The 24,310-nt window shown below is 54.4% G+C and overlaps 1 protein-coding gene across 2 annotated transcripts in view; it reads right to left on the bottom strand.

Annotated features, from left to right (window-relative positions):
* Nucleotides 1–24,047, bottom strand: part of ZNF469 (zinc finger protein 469) — a 39,333-nt gene extending 15,286 nt beyond the window's left edge. Inside the window, exons 1-2 of one of the 2 annotated variants that reach the window (XM_064723165.1) lie at nucleotides 23,943–24,047; nucleotides 3,058–3,126 (exon numbers count right to left, since the gene is read on the bottom strand). The gene's annotated coding sequence lies outside the window, so the exon portion shown is untranslated. Of the gene's footprint in view, nucleotides 1–3,057; nucleotides 3,127–20,944; nucleotides 21,172–23,942 lie in introns of those variants that run through there. The other variant, XM_064723164.1, reaches the window with a different exon arrangement.
* Nucleotides 24,048–24,310: the final 263 nt, after the last annotated feature.

Raw genomic sequence — 24,310 nt, forward strand, 5'->3', positions numbered from 1 at the left:
CCACGGCTCCAGAGCCCGCGAGCTGCTGTTTAAATTTGCAAAGGCTCCTTGCCAAGATAAAATACCCAAGGCCAGCGCTCGCTACATTATCACAGTCGGGCTTTTCAGCCACATAAAGGAGCCTTTTTTTGTTTTTGCCAGGGAAAGGCTCGGCCGTGTGGCTGGAAAGCTGCAGGATTTGCATGGCAAGGGCTGTGCTGAGCGCCAGGAGACACAAACATCCTGCTCCCTGTGCTGGCACAGGCATGGGGATGGGGACAGCAGGGCTGGTGGCACGCAAGGCTGTCCCACTGCTGATGGGACCCACGTCCTGCTGGCAGTGGCAGAGCCTGGGCAGGAAATGGGTGTGGATTTACTCCATGCAAATCACAGATGGCGCACAGGTATAAGGGCAAGGTGTAATTAGGGATTTGTTCGCCAAAATCTCCCTGCCAGGGTTTGGGGGTCCCCTGTCCCTGCCTGGGGGTCCCTCCTGCTGGCTGTGGCCGCGGGGCACGGCTCTGAGGTGGCCCAGCAGGGAAATCCAGGGCCTCGTGAGGCTCCGATGGGGCAATCGATAAGGAGGGCTGGGCTGTGCTGATTTAAAGTGATACTGCCCAGGCAGCTCCTGCATCCATCCCCCGAAGGGTCACGGATCTGGCACAAGCACAGTTCACCCCCCGTGGGGTGGGAAACCCTGGAAAAAATGGAAATTGGGACTGTTCCCTCTGGCTTTTACAGCCCCAGCCTGCCCTCAGCGCCAGGCTCCTCCACTGGCAGCACTCCCTGGATTTTGACATTTCAGCTCCTGGAAGAGGAGGTGGAAAGGGATGGAACAGAGGCAAAGGGAGTTTGTCTTTTAAAAACCCACCGTGGTTATTGCCAGGCTGGCTGTGCTGCAGGCAGAGCCATCCCCACCTGCCCTGGTGTGCCCTGCTGGGGGCTCGGAGCATCGTCTCCTGGGGCCTCCTGCAGCCCCTCGGGGACAGGGGACACGGCCAGCAGCGGTGGCAGCAGCCTGGCTGGCACGGAGAGCCGTGCCTGGCACTCTCCTGGCAGGGCAGGTCCCGTCCTGCTGGGAGCCTGACGTGCCAGACGGGTTGTGATTCACCGGAGCTGGCTGTGCCCGCGGGGCAGGGCTGAGCTGAGGGTCCCCAGCACCTCCGAGCTTCCCAAATTCCCTGCAGGGTGCAAATCCTGGGGGAAAACAGCACCCCCAGCACGGAGAAAGGCTCCGTAACATGAGAGAACAGTGGGATCCCACCAGCAGCTCATGTGGGGCACCCTACAGGGAGCACAGCGTGGGGAGGGCACTGCCAGGAGAAGGATAAACCCAGGATAAACTCTGCTGGAACCAGAGGGCAGAATGGTCATGTGTGAGCAGGAAAAAACTAAATATCCTGCAAGGGAATGCTGGGGCAGAGGGAATGGCTCTTTCCCATGAGAGGACAGTGGGATCCCACCAGCAGCTCGTGTGGGGCACCCTACAGGGAGCTCACCATGAGGAGGGCACTGCCAGGGGAAGGATCTCTGCAGGGTAAACCCCACTCTGCTGGAACCAGACAGAATGGCCGTGCGTGAGCAGGAAAAAGCCAAATATCCCACAAGGAAATGCCAGCCCCTGCTCCAACAGAGGGAATGGCTCCTTCCCATGGCAGGCAGAGGGGGCACAGGGTCTGGCAGAGCCGGGCTCAGCCTCTCCCCTGCCTGACCTTGGCAGTCGGTTCCTGGCGGTGACTCAGCTCCATCTGGAAATCAGCCTGATAACGCTCCCCCCGCTTATCTATCGCTGCTCTATCGCCCGGGCTGATTAGGCAGGCAGGGACTGTTCCTGCTCTGCCTCTGGACAGTGCCCAGGGCAGCCCTGCTGGGGCTGGGACACGTGCAGGGCTCGGGGTGAGGGGCTCTGCTCGGGGGGCTCCGCCTGGGGTTTGGTCCAGGTGAGCTCAGAGGCTGCCGGGGGAACAAACCAGCCTGGGATGGGTCCCTGTGGCAGGGACAGCACCCAGGGAATGGCTGGAGCTGGGCCAGGGAGGTTTAGGGTGGATATCAGAAAAGGTTTTTCCCCCAGAGGGTGCTGGCACTGGGAATGGGCACGGCCCTGAGGCTGCCAGAGCTCCAGAAGAGTTTGGACAATGCCCTCAGGTGGGGTTGTTGGGGTGTCTGTGCAGGGCCAGGGGTTGGATTGATGATCCCTGTGGGTCCCTCCCAGCTCAGGATATTCCCTGATTCCATGGAGCTGCTGCTGTCACAGGCAGGAGTGTGGCAGCTCGGCTCAGGGATCAGGGACAGGCGTGGGAGGGGGTGGCTGGAAAATCTCAGGATGCCAACTGGGTGGCAGCTGCCAGGGAGCTGGAGCTGCCCTTGGCTGTGCTGGTGGGAGGGAGAGGGGTGGGGGCAGCATTCCAGGGCCTCAGGGGCTCCAGGAGAGGAACTGGGGACAGGGGATGGAGGGACAGCACACAGGGAATGGCTCACATTGCCAGAGATGAGGGATAGATGGGATATTGGGAATTGGAATTGTTCCCTGTGAGGGTGGGCAGGCCTGGCACAGGTGCCCAGATCTGCATCCCTGGCAGTGCCCAAGGCCAGGCTGGATGGGGTTTGGAGCACCTGGGACAGTGGAAGGTGTCCCTGCCCATGGCAGGGGTGGCAGAGTTTTAAGGTCCCACCCAACCCAAACAATTCTGGGATTCCACGAGGGGATCCCACACAGAACCCCCTGGCTCTGTGGGCTCTCAGTGGCTTCATGTGGCACAAGGGTGACTCTGAACACACTTTGTCCCCAAAAAGAGGCTTTTAACCCCTGCCTAAAGGGCTGAAATCCCACCCAGATGGATTGATCCCACCCAGCATGGCTTTGTCTGGAGCTGGGAAAAATCCCTTCCCTTGCGAACTGCCCCTTCTCCAGTCCCTTTGAACTCCCTCCCTCCTGCCACTGAGCAGCTGCAGGGCCAGAGAAGGCCCCTGAGTATCCATCCCTGCAGCCAGGGGCATTCCCAGAGCCCATCTGGGCTGGGCAGGGGAGTCTGCCCCCCAAAAGCAGCACCTGAGCCCGTGCTGTCAGCTGGGCCCTACCTTGGCGCCCTCCGTGCTCAGCTACTGCCGGCTCTCACTCGCACCTCCCATGAAAAGTGAATTTCTTGGCTGCAAAGGAAAGAGAAAAATATGTCAGGAATCTGTGCCTGGCTTGGCTGTGGTGCTGCTGCTTGTGGGGAGTGCTCAGCTCCAAAAAGGGGGGATTCTACCCCAAAATTCCCATCCTGGCCACCCCCACATGGGTCCCTTTGACTGGGGGCTGTGGGAATGAGGGAATGGAGGATTTGGGATCCCATTTCCTGCTCTGCTCATCCCAGCTCCATCCCAGCATCCCTGATGCCTTTGGGGTTCATCCTATCCATGAACCTGAGAGGCAGGAACTGATGGAGGAGGAGGAAGGGGGAATTGCCCAAAGCCCAAACCCCATCCCTGGGCACACTCTGGGCACAGGGAGCTGCCAACCTCTCCCAGCTGTGCCCAATTCTGCCCCTGCCATTCCCAACCCTCCCTGCCCCTCTAGAGGGAGCTTTTCCCCAAATTTGGGTAAAGATGGGGGTTTTAAGGGCTCGCTGTTCCCTCCCTGCCAGCCCCAGCTCCAGCCTGGAGCCGAGGAAGAAAACATGGATCACATCCTGACACTTCACACCCATGTCCCAGGCACAAAAAAGGCAGGATCAGGGCTCTGCCTCCTGCCAGGACACAAGGCAGCAGAGGGAGCATCACATCCAGGGGGATGGGACACTTTCCTTGCCAGCCCTGGGCCCTGTTTGTCCCCAGGGAAGGGACTGAGAGTGGGGACTGCCACTGCTCCAAAGGGACAGAAAAACTGGGGGATCCCTTGGGGAGAAACCACAGTGAGAAGGAGACAAATCTTAGTGCTGAGAGCTTGAAAAGGACCTTGGGAGAGAGGCTGGGAAAGATTCTGGGGATGCAGACACACAGAGGGACACACACAGGTACAGAGGGACACAGGGACAGGGACACACATAGGGACACACACAGGTACAGAGGGACACGGCTCTGGATGCTCTGGTCTGGCTGTCCTGGGGCAAGAAGTGACGTCAAGAGGGTTTTTCTGGCCCAGAGAAGTTGGAATATTGTTCAGAAAGTTTCTTTCCTGCTCACAATGATCCAAAATCGATTTGCTGGATCTGAGCAGCGAATTTCCAGACTTTGTCTGGGGATGCAGATTTCGCAAAGAGTCCCAATCCTTCCTCACTTGTCATGCACCATCACAGAGCAGGAGGAAAAGGAGGAGGAAAAGGAGGAGAGGCTGAGCCTGGCAGCTCTCAGGACGCCCCACAGGATGCAGGGGTGTCACCAGCTGCTGTCACAAGCCAGTGTCACAAGGCTCTGTCTGGGCTCCATGCCCAGGGTCCCTCCCAGCCCCGAGGCCCTTCCAGAGGAGGCTGCATGTCTGGGATGGGGGACAGGAGGTGACACCAGCAGGGCTCAGCCCCAGCTGGAGCCATCCCAGCCCCAGGGGATGGCCACAACCATGGAAGCACACAAACAATGCGAAGAACATGATCCATAAATGTCACAAGGACCATGGAACACAAGATCCAAAAACCAAGATCCATTGGAAGAACTGAGACCAGGATGGGTGGTCAGGGTGGGCTGGCAATGCCCTGCTCCGGGAGCTGGGTGCCAGCCCCATCCCAAAGGAAATCCCAAAGGAAATGGGATGGCTGCACACAGGGACAGGGGAGGCTCTCCCAGGGCTCAGCTCTGCCTCTCCTCACCCACCACAGCGCAGGAAAAGCAGCTGGGATGTGCCAGGTGGGATCCACTGCAGGGAAATCCAGGTTGGATCCACACAGGGAGCAAGGGCAGAGCCAGGAGCTGCATCCTCCGAGTGAGGGGCAGCTCCCAGACCCCCGAAATAAACCCCTGCTGTGATTCCATGCCCTTCAGAGCATCTGCATCCCTAAAAATCCCGAGGCATGGGACATGTGAGACCTCCCGAGCCCGAGGGGAGCTGGGTTTCATCTCCCTGGGGCTCACAGCAGCATCTTTGTGGGGCTGGAATAAAGCCTGACTTCTTCTGCCATTTATTTAAGGAATATTAATCTTTCATTTTCCTCCTAAATGCTCCTGTTTGCTGAGGACCTATCTGTTACCTAAGTGCTCCGATAAATCTTCGAAGGTAAAATTACATGTTAGATGCTGCCAGGAGGGTACATTTAAGAATACTTCCTAAATTATCAACTGCATTAATCTTAATTACTTGGGTAAAAGTAGAGTCTGGCATTAGGGTGGACTAAATTGAGCGGGTGTTTGTTTGTCTTTATCATATCACATATTTGAGATCATTTAACAGAGCCCAGATAAAAGGGGCAGCCAGGGGCAGAGCAGCTGCCTCGTGGAAATGATGGCTCTGGGTGACAAAGAGCAGCTGGGGGGGGACCCTGGGGTCCCTGAGATGGCAGAACCTGCCTGGAGCAGGTGGAACCCCGGCAAAAATATCCAAAAAACGCAAATTAATTAACTCCTCAGACACTGGGGTGGGTGATGGAAGAGTTTCACAGAGCATGGAGGGGCAGGATGGGGAATGGATTTACACTGAAAAAGAGGAGGTTTGGATGGGATATTGGGGAGGAATTCCTGGCTGGGAGGGTGGGGAGGGACTGGGATGGAATTCCCAGGGAAGCTGTGGCTGCCCCTGGATCCCTGGGAGTGCCCAAGGCCAGGCTGGACAGGGCTTGGAGCACCTGGGACAGTGGAAGACAAGGGCTGGATGAGCACATCCCTCAGAGTTTGATATCCAGGTCCTGGCTGTGACACAGTCCCTGCTGAGCCCTGGCAGGGAAATCCTGGTGCTCCTTCCCAAACTGCTCTGGATGAAGGGATCCAGAGGCCCAGAGACCTGGACACGGCTAGGATTGGGCTGATGGAGAGGCAGGATCTCACCTGGGGCTTGGATGGATCATGGGTAGCACAAGGACCATGGAAAGCACAAGATCCATAAATGTCACAAGGACCATGGGAAGAACAAGGACCAAGGATGACACAACGACCACAGGAAGCACAGGAACCATGGGAAGCACACAAACAATGCGAAGAACATGATCCATAAATGTCACAAGGACCATGGGAAACACAAGATCCAAAAGCCCAAGATCCACTGGAAGAACTGAGACCAGGAATAGCACAAGGACTGTGAATGGCACAAGGACCAAGGATGGCACAGGATCCAAGAACGATAGATGGCACAAGGATCATGGGAAGAACAAGACCCATACGTGTCACAAGGACCAGAGAAAGAACAAGGACCAAAGATGACACAAAGACCATGAAAAGCACAAGGACCACGGGAAGAACAAGATCCAAAAGCACAAGATCCATGGGAAGAACTAAGACCAGAATGGCACAAGGACCATGGGAAACACAAGATCCAAAGGCCACAGATGGCACAAGGATCATGGGAAGAACAAGATCCATAGGTGGCACAAGGACCATGAATGGCGCAAGAACAATGGGAAGAACATGATCCGTAGGTGGCACAAGGACCATGGATGGCACAAGGACCAAGGATGACACAAGGACCATGGGAAGCAGAAGAACCATGGGAAGCACAAGACCCAAGGACCATGGATGGCACAAAGATCACGGGAAGAACAAGATCCATATGTGTCACAAGGACCATGGAAAGAACAAGGACCAAGGATGACACAAGGACCATGGGAAGCACACAAACAACGGGAAGAACATGATCCATAGGTGGCACAAGGACCATGGATGGCACAAGGACCATAGGAAGCACAAGAACAATGGGAAGAACGTGATCCATAGGTGGCACAAGGACCATCATGGCACGGACCAGCAGCCCTGATCCCACCCACCCAGCTGGTTTGGATGACCCTGTCACCCCAGGATGAGCCACAGCCAGAGCCCACCCCTGCAGACCCAGATCCCTCCCCTCCATCCCAACGCTGTCCCAGAATGTCAGGATGCTCCTGTCCAGCCTGAACCAGTTCCCACAGGATCTGATAGGAGGAGACTGCTGCCAGATTTGGGGGCTTTTAAGCTGTCAACTTTCCTATAATTATTAGCAATGTTTTCAATCAGCTCTCCTCTGAAATTTGCTTCGGAAAGACAAGATTAATGAGCATTTCCTTTGGGGATTTATTGCACTGTTAATTATTCTCTGCCCGAAATTTGGTGCAGAATATTATCAGCTTTTCTTTTTTTCCTTTTTTTTTTTTTTCAATTAAAAGTGATTCTAATTTGCTCTCTATAAAAGAAAAGTGGATTTCAAATAAAAAAAAATATAATATCTCCCCTTTCCTGATTAAGTATAATAGTCAAGTGATGGAGATAAAAGTAGCCGGTGGCTGTGGCAGGCCACGTTGTGCAGACATGAACTCGGGTTTCCCTGGCAGCACTTCCACCCCTGCTGGGGTCCAGTTTTTTGGGATAACGGGATTCTGAGAGGCCAACTTGTAATTGATGGAGTTTTCCTGCAGAGGGAAGCAAAGGTGTCTGAAAGGAGCAGCCCGAGCGGTGCCAACTTTGGGCGAGGGGTTCAGGGAGGAGGAGGAGGAGGAGGAAGGGGATGGGGAGAGCCAGGGATGCTGCTGCTTCTCCCAAAAAATGCTTGGCTGCGCGTTCGGGAGATGCTCTGGGGATATCAATCCCGCTGGGAAGGCGCTGGAAGAAGCCACAGTTTCTCTTTCCATGGAACAAACGCCTTCTGCAGCGGGACCCGAGCAGGGCCAGCCCTGGAGAAGGGGCTCTGTCCTCTCGCAGGCTGTTTGTCCTCCCCAGCAGACATTCCTCGGGTGTCTCCCGAATGTGAAACATTCCGAAAATGCTGCAGGACAAACCCCGGCTTGGTGGGGGCCGGATCCGATTTCAGCAGAGCACAGGGATGGGGGAGCAGCTCCACACGGGGCTGTGCTGGGAAACACCCCCGGCCCAGTGCCCTGCTGGGCTGGTTTAAAGCCAGGTTTAACCCCAAGCTGGCCTGGATTTAAAGCCAGGTTTAACCCCAAGCTGGCCCTAACCTCAGGCTTTAACCCCAGCCTGTCCCTGCAAAGCCCCACTGCTCCCGTGGCTCTGGGAAGGGAAGCAAAGGAGAATTTGAGCTGAACCCAAATTTGGAGGATGCCCCGTGCTGGCACTGGGAATGGGGAGATTTGGGGGATCCCTGTGGGGGATGTGGCTGGGGTGGCCCCTGGGTGCTGCCTGTGTCCCTCTGGGGGTGACAGGGTGCTCATGCTCCAGCTGCCACCTCTCCTGAGCCCATTCCCAGGGCTGGCCCCACACCTAAAGGGATGCAGAGGATTCTGAGGGAAAGGAATCACAGCCCACAGAGCAAGGAGGGCAGCTTTGGCATTGTGGGGTTGCCTTTCCTTCAGGCTCCCTCTCCCAGCCATGGGGCTGGGGTGCTCCTGTGGATACCACATCCAAGGAGGAGCTGCAGCCATGGAGAGGGGAGAGGAGTTGTTGGGATTTTGATGGAGAATGACCTGGTTTGGCTTCCTCCAGCTGCAGCTGCTGCCTGAAGCCAAGTTTGCCATCACCTTGCACTGTGTTTCCCTGGAATCCACGGCTCCTGGAAGGCAGGAGGGATGTGCCATGCAGGGAAAAGTTTAAGAAAGGGATGGACAATCAAACCAGCACACTCCCAGATCTGAGCTACAAACCAAAGCACTGCCAGGGCAGAGCCACAGGGGGGAAAAACTGAAATTTGGGAAGCAGAATCCCAAAAAACCTGTGCTGCTCAGCCCCCGCAGCCCCGCTGGCCGGCGCTGAGCGATGCTCTCTGTTCTCCACGGGAGCAGCAGTGCCTGCGGCCAAGAAAAACGCCCGGAGCTATAAAAAGTCTGGGGAACAGAGACACATTCATGGACAGCTTCAAGCACGCCGCGGCAGCCGGGCGGGATCCGAGAGCAGCCCCAGCCCCGGGCACTGCCAGCCTGGCCCTGGGCACTGCCAGCCTCCCCCAGCTGGGCCAAAGCTGTGGAAAAGCGGGATGGGCTCACACAGCGTGCTGGAGTTGGGCTGGAGAGGAGCTTTGCTTAGTCCTGGTGTGTTTCCCATTGGTGTTCCATCAGTGTTCCCTTGGTTTCCTCAGTTTCCCCTTGGTGTTCCATCACTTTCCCATTGGTGTCTCTTTAGTGTTCCATCAGTTTCGCCTCGGTGTTCCACCACTTTCCCATCGGTTTCCCACCAGTGTCTCCTTGGTTTCCCCTTGATTTTCCCATTGGTTTCTCCTCAGTGTTCCATCAGTTTCCCATGGGTATTCCACTGGTTTCCTATCAGTTTCCCCTTGGTGTTCCATCAGTTTCCCATTGGTTTCCCATCAGTGTTCCATTGGTTTTCCCATCGTTTTCCCATCAGTGTTCCATCGTTTTCCCATCAGTGTTCCATCAGTCTCCTCTCAGTGTTCCATGGGTCTTCCATTGCTTTCCCATCGGGTTTCCCCTCGGTGTTCCATCAGTTTTCCCATCACTTTCCCCTTGGTTTTGCATCAGTTTCCCCTCAATGTTCCATGGGTCTTCCATTGCTTTCCCGTCGGTTTCCCATCAGTGTCCCTTGGTTTAGATTTCCCTTTTTCGCTGGTTCCCTTGTGCATTGGTTTGTTTCTCACCAGTGTTTCCATCGGTTTCCCATCATTTTCCCCTTGTCACTCCGTCGGTTTCCTCTTGGTTTTCCTCTTGGTGTTCCATCAGTTTGCCCTCGGTGTTCCATGGGTCTTCCATTGCTTACCCAATGGTTTCCCCGGTGTTCCATCAGTGCTCCATCGGTTTCCCATTGGTGTTCCAGCAGTTTCCCACTGGTTTCCCCTCAGTTTCCCATCGGTGTTCCCAGCCCCACTCCATCTCCCCTCAGCCAGGTCAGGTTTGTTCGCAGGTGCTGAGCAGGAGCCCAGCACATGCCTGGAACTTCAAAGGGCCAGGAATGAAAACCATCCCGCCCAGGGATTTGCAGCCCTTCCTGCTGCTCCAGCTGCTGGGTGGCAGATGTGGGACACATCCCTGTGCTGCACCACAGCACGAGGCATCCCGAGCTGGAGAAACCCCTCTGTGCTGCTCCTTCTGCTGCTTTTCCTGCTTTTCTGCTTCCCCAGGCCCCGTCCCTGCACGAATAATGCCAATATTCATGGCCCAGACAAATCCAGGCTCTGTTTGCTCCCAGGAATGTTTTCTCCAGAGACACTCCAAGCGACAAAATCCCCTTCCTCACGCTGCTGGGTTTTTCTTTCATCAGGCAAAAATAAAAATGAGCCAAGGGTTGAAGAATGGCATCCTGTCAATATTTTCCTTTTGCTGGTGCTGAATGAGCTGGAGAAGCTCTTGGAGTCCAAACCTGTTGCTGCTGTGCTGCTCCAGGTACAACATCCCTCTTTAGGGATGCAAAGCAAGGATTGGGAATTTCTCTCCTGCTTTGAGATGTGGTTTTCAGGCAGAATGGGGAGATTTTAAAGTGTTGCCTCAGAGGTCTGAGGAAAGGATGCTGCTGCTCTTCCCACAGCTCCCAGAGCTGGATCCCAGCGCTGAGGGATGCCGAGTGGGAAAAGGTGCTGGGAAGCACAGAAATTAGGGAATTTGGGAATTTCCCCCAGCCTGGGGTGGGATCCATGTGACTCATCCCTTTCCTCATCTTCAGCCACTGAAGGAGGAATGAAACAGCCTAATCCTCTGGGAGTCTGGAGAAAAAGGGATATTTTTATATCCTGGCTGGAAAACCAAATTCTTCCCAACAGCGACAATTAAAAACAATAAATATGAAAAAAAAAAAAGGTGAAAACCACTCATTAATAGTTTTTCTCCAGCTTCCCAAGGCAGGGAGGAGAGGGAAAGGGGTCAGGACAGCACTCCCTGTCTGAAGGGCCACTCTCATCCCAGGAACATTTTTCCTGCCCACAGAAAGAATCCCAGACAATACCTAATCCCATGGACACCGGAAAGGATTCCTTTCCCTCAGCCCTTCAGCAATGCCACCAAACCCCACATATTTTCCCAGTGAATTCACAGACCAAGAGCATTTTTTCCCCTTCACCTGGAGATTTAATGCTCTGGAGATTTAAAGTCTCTAAAAGAGGATTTTTTTTTTTTTTTCAGGGAAAAATCATGTGGCATCTTCATCCCAGCATGGGGATGAGGAATAACTTTGTGCATCTCTCATCTGTGCTGCTCCTTTTCCTCCCTTTTCCAGCCAAACGTTGCAAGTAATAATTTTCCCACATGGAGCAGGAGCTGCTGTGAAGTGGCTGCTTCTTCCATTAAACCCTGGGCTGCTGCTGGATTTTGGGGAAGGGGGCGTTGGGGAAGGGGTATCGCTTTTCCCCGCTGTTTCCTGCCCAGGTGATCCCACACAAACCTGCCTGTGTGATGGAAAACATTCGGGATCCGGGACCCAAAACACAGCCTGGATTCAGCTTCCCTCCCCTGCTCCCGAGACATCCTCCTTTCGCTACAGAAAGTGGCCTTCATCCCGGGATTCCTCAAAGCCACGGGGTGAAAAAACAGGGAAAACATTCATTCTGGGTGTGGGTGTCTGCCTGCCACGGCTGTGCCCACATTTCCCATCTCCTCTGGGCACAAAAGTGCAACCAGAGCTGCTTGGGGAGCTGCAGGATGACCCCAAATAAACCAACCCTACAAGGCAGAAGGGAATGGATTCACCAGAATGGGCTGTCCCCAAAACCAGCTGAGCTGGGGACAGGGACAGACAGCAGGAGGACAACTCCCTGTCAGCCCATGCAGCATCCTGACACCCAGCCCTGCTGCCCAGGCACCCTTTAATCTTCCTGGCCGCTGCTTCCAAACTGAGACTTGCATGGATTGACCAGGACAGGACCTCCCTGGGTTGTTTTCTTTAAAGCTGCTTTGCAAAAAAACCCCAAAAAACATTAAAAAGAGGCAAAAAGAGGCAGAAGAGGAACAAACACTGCCCCAGGAGCCTGGTGGGGGCTGCGAGGGCTCTGCCCAGCAAAGCTGGGGTTGCTTTTCCCTTTCATCCCATGCCAGGCTGCAGCCCAGGATCCAGACGGTCAAATCCAAGAATCCCTGGAAGGCAGGGCTTGGCTCACGGGGCCGCAGCTGCTGCCTTTCCCTGCCGCTGTAATTACGGCCCCAAACTTAGAAAGCAGCGGAAGAGCCGCGTGTAGCGCTGCAATTAAGAAGCTCTTTAATTGCAGGGCTTTGTTTTCCTCTGCCCGGCTCCAAGGAGTGGTGGAATCCCGGGAATTGCAGCTCCACGGCATCCTCAGAGCTCGGGGGACAGCAGGTTTGTCCCCAAAGGTGACCCTTGGGTCAGGGGCAGAGCATCCAGAGCATCCAGCTGGGGAAGGAGCCGCCAAAATCCATCCCTGCTCCATGCAAGGAGGTTTTTTTGAGGAACAAATGTTCTGCTTTCCCTGGAAGTCCCCTGCTCCTGCTGGAGAGGCCTCTGGAGCAGGAATGATTGTCTTTGTCATTGGAACAATCTCTGAGATTTCCATGGATCTGTGTGTGGGAATCAGCAGCAGCCATGCAGAGCTGCTGATTTATATCCCCACAGATGCTCCCACAAATCCACTGCTTCCCAAGGCCAGGCAGGAATGGGAATGGCTCTGCTTCATCCCCTCACTGCAGAGTCATCCTCAGAGCCTTGGGCATCCTGTGGGAAAGGGAAAAAGGGGTGGATGTCACATCCAGCAGGCTGGTGTCACAGCAGGGACGTCAGAATGGTGCCACCACCAAATCCAGCATTGGAGCAAATGGGGATCAAGGGGCAGAACCCCAGCTGTTCCCAGTCTGACACTGGCAGGTGCACACTGGCTCGGGCACAGCCTCCTGCCACATCCTTGGCTTCAAGATGGAGCAAAGCTTCCCGAGATTCCCAGCAGCTCTGCAGGAAACTTCCATGGATTGATCCACCAGCAGAAGGGAGGAGCAGACCTGGAGCACATTCCCTGTGTTGGGAGCCTGGCTGGTGACAAACACAGGCAGAATCTGGGATCTCCAGCAGGATGGCAGCAGTGCCAAAAGCAGGGATGAGATCCTGAAATGTGTGGTTTAAAATGCAGGAACAGATTTGGGGAGAAAAACGGGAGAAGCTCTGTGCTCCCACCAGGACTTGGTGGGAACCTCTCCCTTTACAATGCATGGATCCAGTGACTCACCTCTCCCATTCCATCACTTCAGTCCCAGAATCCGATATCTGGGAGCTGGCAATGAGGCTGGGCATCCTCCAGTGGCCACAGCTGAGCTTCCCAGTGCTCCCAGTGCAATGAGGCCAGGATCCTCCAGTGATTAAAGCTGAGCTTCCCAGTGCTCCCAGTGCAATGAGGCCAGGATCCTCCAGTGGCCATAGCTGAGCTTCCCAGTGCTCCCAGTGCAATGAGGCTGGGCATCCTCAGGTGATTAAAGCTGAGCTTCCCAGTGCTCCCAGTGCCGGGACCCCTCAGCTGCCCAGCCCAGAGCGGAGCTGTGCCGGAGGGGCCGTGCAGGAAGGGGCTGCTCTTGTTTTCACAGCTGACACCGGGGCTGCAGAGGATTCCTGGGGCTCAGAGGAGGAGGAAGCACAGCACAGGAACCCCCAAGGCTGCTGCACCTGGGCTGGCCCTGCTCCTGGGGGCACAGGGAGGGCACACGAGGTTTCCAGGATCAGCTGCTGCTCCAGAGCCTGCAGAGCATCCCTGACAGCATCCCTGGTGAGGGAGAGCTTCTGAGTCCTGCAGAGCTCTCCAGAAGTTCCTGCAGGATCACTGGGTGGGAGAGCAGCAGCCAGAGCCTGGCATTGTCCCTGTGATGTCCACCCTTGTCCCCTTTGTCCTGGGATGTGCCACATGCTCCTGTCAGGGAGGGTCCTTGGAGATGGGGATGGAGAGAATGTGGGAGAGGCACGGAGGGAGGGATGTGCCAGCAGAGCCAGGGCTGTGCAGCCACCCTGAGTCCTGGACAATATTTGGGAAAAATCCTGGCTCCAGAGACAGCTCTTCCCTTGCTTCAGTGACCTGCCCTCAACAAAGCCCCAAAAGGAAACCCACACTTATATAGATTAATAAATATAATGGAACCACAGGAGGGAAGGGACACTTTCAGGGATGTTGTGACTTAACTTTCCCACATATATATATATATATATATACCTCCCCTAATCTGTAAAAGTTGGATATAGCCAATAAGAAAACAGCTGGATATAATTAATAAGAAAATGACAATGGCTATAATGACACAAATGGGATTCCCCCATTTATATATGTAAACTTCCCATAATATGTAATAACTGGATATAGTTAATAAGAAAATAGCAATGGCTATAACGATACAAATGGGATTCCCTCATTTATATATATATAAACCTCCCATAATATGCAAAAACTGGATATAATTAATAAGAAAATGACAATGGCTATAATGACACAAATGGGATTCCTCCATTTATATTTAGAAACCTCCCATAATCTGTAATAACTGGATATAATTAATAAGAAAATAACTGGATATAATTAATAAGACACTAAAAATGGCTATAACGGTACAAGCAGGATTCCCTAGTTTATAGATGTAAACCCCCCATAATATGTAAAACCTGGATATAATTAATAATAAAATGACAATGGCTATAACAATACAAACAGGATTCCCTCGTTTATATATATAAACCTCCCATAATATGTAATAACTGGATATAATTAATAAGAAAATGGCAATGGCTCTAATGATACAAGCTGGATTCCCCCATTTATATATGTAAACCTCCCATAATATGCAATAACTGGACGTAATTAATAAGACAATGACAATGGCTCTAATGATACAAACAGGATTTCCTCGTTTGTATTTGTAAACCTTCCATAATCTGTAAAAAGTGGATATAATTAATAAGAAAATAAAAATGGCTATAATGATGCAAATGGGATTCCCTCATTTATATATGTAAACCTCCCATAATATGTAACTGGATATAATTAATAAGAAAATAACAATGGCTCTAATGACAGAGGCAGGATTCCCTCATTTCCCCCCACTGCCAGCTCCTTCCCAGGAACCCACAGCTCTCCCTGCAGGCCTGTCCCCAGCGCCACTGTCCCTGTCCCCCTGCACAAACAGAGGCAGAGAAAGAGCCCCTTTGTTGCTGCTGCTCTATTGACACAGCTGGAGCTGCAGAGGGGGAGTTCCTGCTCCGGAGCCTCTCCCACAGCTCGGGGACAGACAGAGCCCCCCGGCTGGGCACGGCCACAGCAGCCCCTGCGCCATCCCCTGCGCCAGGGGACAATGGGGACATGTCACCCGGCTGCTCCTGGGGCTGTCCTTGGAGCAAAACAGGTTTGACCTAATGGATTTCTCCCAAAAGTTGTTGTAAGTCTTGCAGATTGCTGACACCGGAGCTGTATCTTTTGCGGTGTTGTTTTCTTAGTCATCTTCCATCTTCGATACTTCTAGGGTGGAACTTCTTGGATTTTTGTTGCAGAAATTTCAAGCCCAGCATTTTGGATTTCAGTAACAACACCAGCGTGGATTTGCTCTATCTCTGCCTGTGTTGGAGCTGCAATGAGCAAATCATCCACAGAGTGTAGAATCTTGGACATTGCAAATTTCTGTCGAACTGGAGACAAAGCTTGGGCAACAAAATACTGGCAAATTATGGGTGAATTCTCATTCTTTGGGGCAACAATTTCTCGTGGTATCTCTGCACGGGTTCTCTTCCCCCACCTGGGGAGGAGGGGGTGTGCAGCCCCAAAGGAGCCCAGCAGAGCCCTCAGCTCCTGCCACATCCAGGATCCAGAGCAGGGATGGCCCTGGGGTGGCACTGGGGCCATGCCACGCTCAGGTCCCCACTGGCTGTCATCCTTCCCATCCCATGGGATCTTCCCAGCCCCTTTGGACATGCACAGACAGATCCAGCTGGGTCCCACAGGCTTCTCCTTGCCTGGATCATGAAGGCACCAACCCCTCCTCTCCCTCCATTCCTGCTGCCTTCCATGGACATCCAACGCCACCATTTGATTCCTGCTTACTCCAAGCCATCCAATCCACGCCATGGGAGGAGATTCATTAATAAATCCTAGGGATTTGCTGTTTTATCCCATAAATAAACCCTGAGGTGTTGCTGTGTCTGCATCCCCAGCCAACATTTAAGAGCTTGGAGCATCCTAAGCATCACTTCCAAGCATCCAGGGTTTTGCAGGGCCCACATCCATGCACCTGGAGATCCATGGGTCTGCTCCTCTTTGCCTCCAGCCTCTGAGCATTCCTTTACCTCCTGCCTCTCCTGACTGACAGGCAAAGCAAAGCAATAAAATGCCTTTTTTTTATAGAGCTGTAAACTTAATTTCCTTTAAAACCATTTGCTTCCACTTAAAACTCCGCGGAAATCCTGCCCTCCTGGCAAAGCTGCAGCATCCCAGCCCTGCCATCAATGTATGGAGCTTTTTGGATGAGCTTAAAAGTTCAGGGAAGGGAAGATGGGGGAAGAGAGGTGAATTCTTAGGGCATTAAGGGCCTGTTTTCCATCCTCCTCATGAACCTTCCTGGAGGGAAGAGCTGGAGCTGCTTTATGGGGCACAATTAAATCCAGCTCTGTCTGCAGGGCAAAAGTTCAGCCCCAGACAGAGCTGAAGGTGCTGGGAGTGAAAGAAAAACTGGGATTTTCTGGGCTGAAAAACCCACCTGAAGCTTTAAATCTGGGACTAGAACCCAAAAGAAGCGATGTGGGCTCATGGACATGTCCAGCCTCCTTCCACTACCTTCTAATTCCAAAGGGAATATTCTCAGGGAGCAAGGTAAAGGTGATGGGATCACCAATTCCTGGCACAGGAACCAACCTTGGCAGGTGTTTGGGTGATCCTCTGGGTGGGATCCTGCCCTCCTTCCCCAGGACACCAATCCCTGCTGGGCCAGCACTCCTGGGATTGGTGGAGCCCATGGGAAGCACAGGGAAAGGTTTGTGGAGGGAGGGAGGCACGGAGATTCTGGAATTCTGGGCACCCAGCATCCCTCAGCATTCCAAGGGCTGCATCTGGATCAATCCTCTCCCTCCAGAGCTCCTGCAGCCTTTGCAGTCCCATCCCCATGGAGAAGGATGGAGCGGGACCCACGGATGGAGCAGGACCCACGGATGGAGCGACAACGATGGAGCGGACCACGATGAGCGGGACCACGGATGGAGCGGGACCCACGGATGGAGCAGGACCCACGGATGGAGCCAAATGAGGATTCCCAAGGCACAGAGCTCCTCCCGAGGCTGGGAGCATCCTGCAGCAGCCCTGAGCACCTCCCCTGTGTGCCCTGAGGGCTCCTCAGGGCTCTGCACATGCAGAATTCCCAGCACAGCAAACCCCAAGGGCTGCAGAGACCATTCCTGAGTGTCCTGCCTGCTCCATGGGAGTGGATCCAGGAGAAGGGAGCACCTGGCTCACATGGGAATGACTTCCCAGGGATGCTGGAGATGGCTCCAAGCTGGCCCTGCTGGGACATCCAGGCCTTGGAGCTCTGATGGGAAGATGCTCCAGAAGTCAGGGATTTTGGGAAGGGAGGAGGATACTCTAGGGGGCTGCCCCCAGAGCTCCGTGGGGCTGCTACAACAGCATCCTGATTTTTTAATGGAATAATGAACAAAAAGGCTCCAAACAGACCCATGGGGGGCTCCTCTGTCCCTGCCACTGCCTGTCCCACATTCCATGGTGGGGGACTCATTTGGGAACTGACCCAAACCCACCCACATTCCCATTACTCCAGTCCAGGATTGCAGTGATGATCACTGAGGGATGATCCCACCACAGTCATTCCTGCAGCTTCCAGAGAAGAAGGTGCCTTTTTGGGGTGAATTTTAGAGCAGGCAGCCACAGCCCCAAAGCACAAAGGAGTTTTGCAATGACCCAGACAGGCCCAGCCCTAAAACCTCATCCCAAAGCCGGGAGCTGCTCCGGAATCAGGATGTGACCATTTCCAGCGCCTCGGGACACAGTGGCAAAGCCAGATGTTCCCAAGAGCAGCAGGACCCAAATCCCACCCAGCCACATCTGGGCTCCTGCAGGCACTAAATCCTCAGTTTTCCTCCCAAAATGGGGTGTGAGCAGTGCCCTGGACACCCCTCAGTGGCCACAATCCCTGGATTTGGGGTTGGGGTGATCCGACCCTGATGCCAAAGGCTGAAGCCCCCCGAGGTTCTGGGCCCACTTCAAAGAGCTGCAGCTTCCTCCAGCAGGGAAATAAAATCACTTCCTCTGAGCATTCCTGGCTGCTGGAATCGGCTGCTGCTTCAGGAAAACTCAGCCACTGTGCTGAAATCAGAGGGGGTGCTCAGCTGGGCCCCTCTGGTGGATTTGGCTGGAGTGGGATGGACATCTCCAACATCCAGATCCTGCTGGGATTTCATCCCAAACATCCAGATCCTACTGGGATTTCATTCCCAACATTCAGCATTCACTGGGATGTGGCTCCCCCACATTCAGTTCTTATTGGGATTTCATCCTTAACATCCAGTTCCTATTGGGATTTCATCCCCAACATCCAGAATTCATTGGGATTTCATTCCCCATATCCAGCTCCTATTGGGATTTCACCCCCCACATCCAGCATTCATTGGGATGTGCATCCCCAATATCCAGTTCCTACTGGGATTTCATCCCCAATATCCAGGTCCTATTGGGATTTCATCCCTCACATCCAGCTCCCACTGGGATGTGGATTCCCACACCCAGCACTCCCTGGGATGTCCATCCAGCCATTCCCACCTCCAGGGTTTATCCAGCCCCACCCAAAGCCATCCCACTGGACATATTCCCCACAAGCCAAGGCCTCCCATGGCTGCTGCCACTGCCTGGTGCTCAGGGAAGCTCCTGCTGCCTTTGGATGCTCCAAAACTCCCTGGATGGCTGCAGTGCTGCCAGCAGTGACCCTGCCAGCCAGGGGAGGGACGTTCCACTGAAAAATCCCCCGGGATGCAGCCTGAACCCTAACCCTCCCCAAGACCTCGGGGTGAACCCTGGGTTGGGAAACTTCTCCTGGCTCACATTCCCACCCATCCAGGGAGCTCTGGTTGCATCCTCCAGCCAGGATTCCTCCCTGCTGGAAAAGGAGAGTGTCCAGAGGAGCCTGCCCCTGGGAATCATCCTGGGGAGGGGAGGGATGGCAGCTGGCAGCAGGGATGGCCCAGCCCAGGGGAGTGCTTGGGGATAAATGAGGATTCCTGCTCTTCCCTGTCGGCAGCCAGGCACAGCTGGGGGATCCTGGCCCCATCCCTGTGGCTGATGGAAGCAGGGATTTCACACTGGTGGCCAGAGGTTTTTATCCTGGTGTTCCTAGGAATGCAGTTGGGAAGCACCACTTGCTGCTCTGCTACAGCTGAGGGGACAATACTATGAAAAAAAAGGGTTTATTGCTCCCAAGTGGTGGAAAAATTAAAGGATTAATGCCAATGGAGATAGACAAAACCCCCTAAATCTTCCATTTCAATGCTCCACCTCTAAATCCAGGATTTTTGTGAATCCCAAGAGGATGGGTGAGGCAGAGACCCAGCACACACAGACCCCACATCCCAAATCTCCCACATCCCAACATCTTCCCAGGAGCTCCAGCACCCAGGACAGGCTTGGCAGCAGCACCACAGAGTTGGGTTCTTTGCTGGGAAAATGTGGGAATCCTCCCTGCCCATCTCCCAGGGAAAATGTGGGAATCCTCCCTGCCCATCTCCCTCGGGACTCTGGCCAAGGAAGGCCCCAAAACATGGCAGGGATGGGAAGGAAAATCCTCCTCCTTCCCCAGGAGCAGTGCCATGGATGTGGGAATTGCCTGCCCCACCCAGCAGCCCATCCCCAGGGATGCACAGACAGGTTTAGGGATGCTCCAGCTCCTTCCAGCCAAGCTCCAGGGATGCATCCCTGGCTCTGAGGGAGGTCAGGAAGAGCCCAGGGTGCTCCAGGCCAGGGATTTGTGTTTATCCCTGATAATCAGCGTGGCAATTGGGATCTCAGTGGAAAAAAGATAAACCCACTCTGGATTTATCAATTGATCCATCACTAATGGGTGAGGGAGGAACAGACTCTGGCAAAGCTCAGAGAAGCCAAATTCCCTGGTTTAGAGGGAAAAATACCCAAAAGCACAGCTGGCCCAGCCACCAGTCTGAGGACACTTGGTCGAGGTTGGGCTGAAGGGCCAGGAAAGCAAAAAGGATCCCAGGAAAGATGGAGAAGGAATGGGAGAACACCTGGATCTGAACCGGTGCTGCCTCAGTTTCCCCTCCAACCCTCTCCCTGCCACAGCTACTCCAGTTAGAACTTCCCAGCTGATCCATCCCTGCCTCCAAGCAGGAGGGACAGGCAGCATCCCTTAACTAAAAAGCAGCAGATTTGACCCAAAAAGAGGCTGGGTTTGAAGGGGGCATTGGTCCTTTTGATGCATTTTCCAGGAGCCTCCAGAGATCTCCCTCGAGGAGCTGCTTTTGGCTGGGGACACAGGGCTGGAAAAGAGCAGGAGAAGGGAAGGAGCGGGTGCCAGGCCCATGCCAGCCTGGAATGCAGGTGGGGATGCAGGGAGGGCTGGCATGGGAGCAGCTGGAGGAGGCCAGAGCAAACACCTGCCCCTGGCCCTGCCAGCCCTGGGCACTCCTGTGCTGCATTCCCAAACCAGAGCGGCGACAGCTGACCAGGAACCAACCCTCAAACCCAAAGAAAACAGATCCAAACCCAAAGGAAAACACAGGGGACAGGGCCAGGCCCTGCTGGATCCCGTCCCTGTGGAGCAGGATCCTGGAGAAGGGAGATGAGTGTCCGCACAGAGCAGAGTCCATCCCACATCGGGTTTGTCTGTCCTGGTGTCCCTGAGTGCATCCCACAGGGAATGGGGTGGGAGCAGCCCCAGGCAGGACCCTGCTCATCACTAACTGCATCCTAAAGCTTTGGCATGGAAATTCCCTTTGCAGCGGGAGCTGGGATAAATCCAGAAGGATTTCTTGGATATGAATGACCCATCCTCCTCTGGGATACCTCAATTTCTGGTTTCCAGCCTCTTCCACAGTGGTTTGGTCCATGGATTCTCTGTTCTACAGTCTGAGGCACCGGATCCTGGTACCCTCAGGAGACGCTCCAAAGGGAAACCCATCCCTGGTGGCTGCTGTCCTGTGTCACAGCCAAGGTGGCCACCACACACAGAGTGTCACCACACAACTTCAGAAGGCTTTAAGCACTCACCCAAACAGAGGAACACCACAGCAAAAAACTTCTGGCATCTGCTCCCCTTGATCCTTCAGCCCCACCCTTTATACCCACCATGTTCATGCCCTGCACCTGTGTGCCCTCTGTTCATGCCCTGCACCTGTGTGCCCTCTGCTCGCTGACGTTCATGCCCTGCACCTGTGTGCCCTCTGCTCATGCCCTGCACCTGTGTGCCCTCTGCTCATGCCCTGCACCTGTGTGCCCTCTGTTCATTCATGCCCTGCACCTGTGTGCCCTCTGCTCCCTGACATTCATGCCCTGCACCTGTGTGCCCTCTGCTCCCTCACATTCATGCCCTGCACCTGTGTGCCCTCTGTTCATGCCCTGCACCTGTGTGCCCTCTGCTCCCCGGTGGTTGCTCCAGGAACCACATGCCATGGATGTGGACAGCACAACCCCCAGCTCCCCTTCCCATGCACAGGGATCATGGATACCCCCTAACCTTCTGCTCATCCCCAAAATCCCTGAACTTCTCCCTTCCATGCAGTAGGATCATGGATATCCCCTGACCAGCACATCCCCAACTCCCTGAGCTTCCCCTTCCATGCACAGGGATCAGGGATACCCCTGAACTTCTGCACATCCCCAAAATCCCTCAGTTTCTCCTCCCATCCACAAGGATCATGAATACCTCCTGACCCTCTCCACAATCCCAAAATCCCTGAACTTCTCCCTTCCACGCAGCAGGATCATGGATATCACCTGACCTTCTACACATCCCCAAATCCCTCAGATTCTCCTCCATGCACAGGGATCTTGGACACCCCCTGACCCTCTCCACAATCCCAAAATCCATGAGCTTCTCCTCCTGTGCACAAGGATCATGGATACCCCCTGACCCCCTGCTCCTCCCCAAACCCCTCTGTGCCCCAGATGTCCCCAGTTACTGAGGGTGACACAGCCCAGCTCACTCCTGCAGGTGAATTCCCAGCCGCAGGAATCTCCTCTCCCGAGCTCTCCACACCCAAACCCTCCCTCCCTGCGGAGCCACCGCCGGGTTCGGCGCTGCCGGAGCTGCGCTCCCAAATCCGCGCGGCTCCGAAGGGGTTAAGGGAGCCGAGCGCTCGGATTCCTCCACCTACCCCTCCAAAGTCCCGCACAACCAGACTTGGCACTTGGAGAGAGCTCCACAAATCCAGAGGCTCCAGCGCTGCTGCTGCCTTCCGTTGGTCGGGAGCAGGCAATTCCCAGCTAATTGAGGAACCAGAGCCTTCCCCAGCCCCTTCCAGCCCATTATTTATTTAGGAGTTTTTTTTCCCCCCTTCCTCTTCTTTTCCCTCCTTTCTTAATTTTCTTTTTTTTTTTTTTTTTTTTTTTTATTTTTCTCACCCTTCCCAGGGCAAACATCAGGAAAAGAAAGTGTGAATTAATTTGGTGGGGAAGGGCTGCAGTTTATGATGCTCCCCAGCTGGTGAGGGCTGTTAACCCCTGGGTACCCGGGGTGCTGCATCCTCCCAGCTCCCTGTATTCCCCACCATCCCATTTCCCGGCTCCCCAGGCAGGGATTTGGGAACAACATCAGGAAGCCAAATGGAAACAGTAGCAGATACCTTTTTTCTCCCCTAAATCTCCTTCCTTTTCTTCCCTAAATCTCTTTTATTTTGTTCCCTAAATCTTTCCCCCTCCCAAATCTCAGTGTATGCCCTACACATCATTTCCCCCCCTTTTTTTGTTCCTCTCTGCCTTGCAGTTGCTGAAGGTTCCCCGAGTCATTTTTAACTCCCTCTGCCTCCTGCACACAACTCAGAGGAAATCTGGGAAACCGAATTCTCGGCTCTCCAAAACAGCAAATGGAAAGTCACTTAAAGGGACACTTCTGCCTTAAAGCGGCAGCGGCGCTTTTCTCCAGCGGCGCAAAAACGGGGTTAAAACCCCCTGAAATCCCCCCACAAGGAAAAATCCCACCCCAACAACACCCAACACCTCCAAGCTCAGCCTTCCCAGGCCACCACAGGTGACAAGGCGCTTGTCACCCTGTCCCTGGTGTCCCCCCCGAGGGATGTGCATCCCGGGAATGGGGTGCCAAATAAAAAGGGAATTCCAGCCCCCCCCGCGTGTCCCCCCTGCCACGCACACGGAATTCCCGGGGCTGGGATGGGGGGGCTGCAATTCCAGGCAGGAAGGGTTAAGGAGGGGAAGGAGGAAAGGAAGGACCGACAGCAGGACCGACATCAAAGCAACTCCTCTGCTCCGCAGATGAGCGGATCCATCCTCACTTCATATTTTTTGCAGCTGAAGTCGAGGGAGGGGGGGAAAGGGGGGGGTGGGATTAACTCCTGCTCTGCCAGGGGTGGCTCTGGGTGACACTTTCCCAGCAGGGGTGGCACCGTCACGGGTGGTGACAGTGGCCAAGAGCAGCCAAAGGGACCCAGGAGCAGCAGCAGCCCCAAGCGGGGGCCCGGGGGCAGCTTCGGCCTCGGGAGGGAGGAATGGGAATGGCAACGATTTTCCTCTGCAAAAGTTCTGGGATGACACAAATATCCCGAATAGTTTGAGCAAAGAGCATCATTTTTTAACTCTGACAAACCTCGTTGAGTCATTGAATGAGGCAGAGAGGGGGGAAAGGAGGGGGAGAAAGTTGTGTCTGCAGAGGGAAATGCAGGAGCTTCCAGCTGGGAATGCCGAGGGGAACAAACCCTGGGAAAGCGCTGGAGTGACCCCCCAGCAGCGAAGTGAGGCAAAGAGCACATTCCCCTTCCCCCCAGGCTTCCCCCCAGGAAAAATCCCACTTTTATGACACCAGGCAGCAAAGGAAAGGGAACTCACTCACCTCATCATCAGGCGGCCGGAGGGGAAGGCTGCATTCTGCTGGGAAGGGGCTGGAAAAGGCCAAAACTCGGGGATTAGGAGCTGCCGGCTGGCCCTGAGCGGTGGCTCCGTGCTGCGGGGATGAAAAGAGCAGAAAGTCTTCATCACTGACCACAGGCACGGAGCTGCTCACGCCCCTCGCGCGGCACCAGCCAGTAGCGCACACCAGCTGGGATACGGGAGAAGGAGAGGAGCGCAGGAGAACGGGAACGATCCGATCCCGGCACCGGCCGGGGGGAAAGGGGACAGGGAAAGGGGGAGAAAACGGGGGGGAAAGGGGAAAGAAAAAACGGGGGGGAAAGGGAAAGGGGGAAAGGGAAAGGGAGAGAA

Source organism: Zonotrichia leucophrys, chromosome 11, assembly GCF_028769735.1.
Source record: "Zonotrichia leucophrys gambelii isolate GWCS_2022_RI chromosome 11, RI_Zleu_2.0, whole genome shotgun sequence".
In the NCBI taxonomy this organism is placed as follows: Eukaryota; Metazoa; Chordata; class Aves; order Passeriformes; family Passerellidae; genus Zonotrichia; species Zonotrichia leucophrys.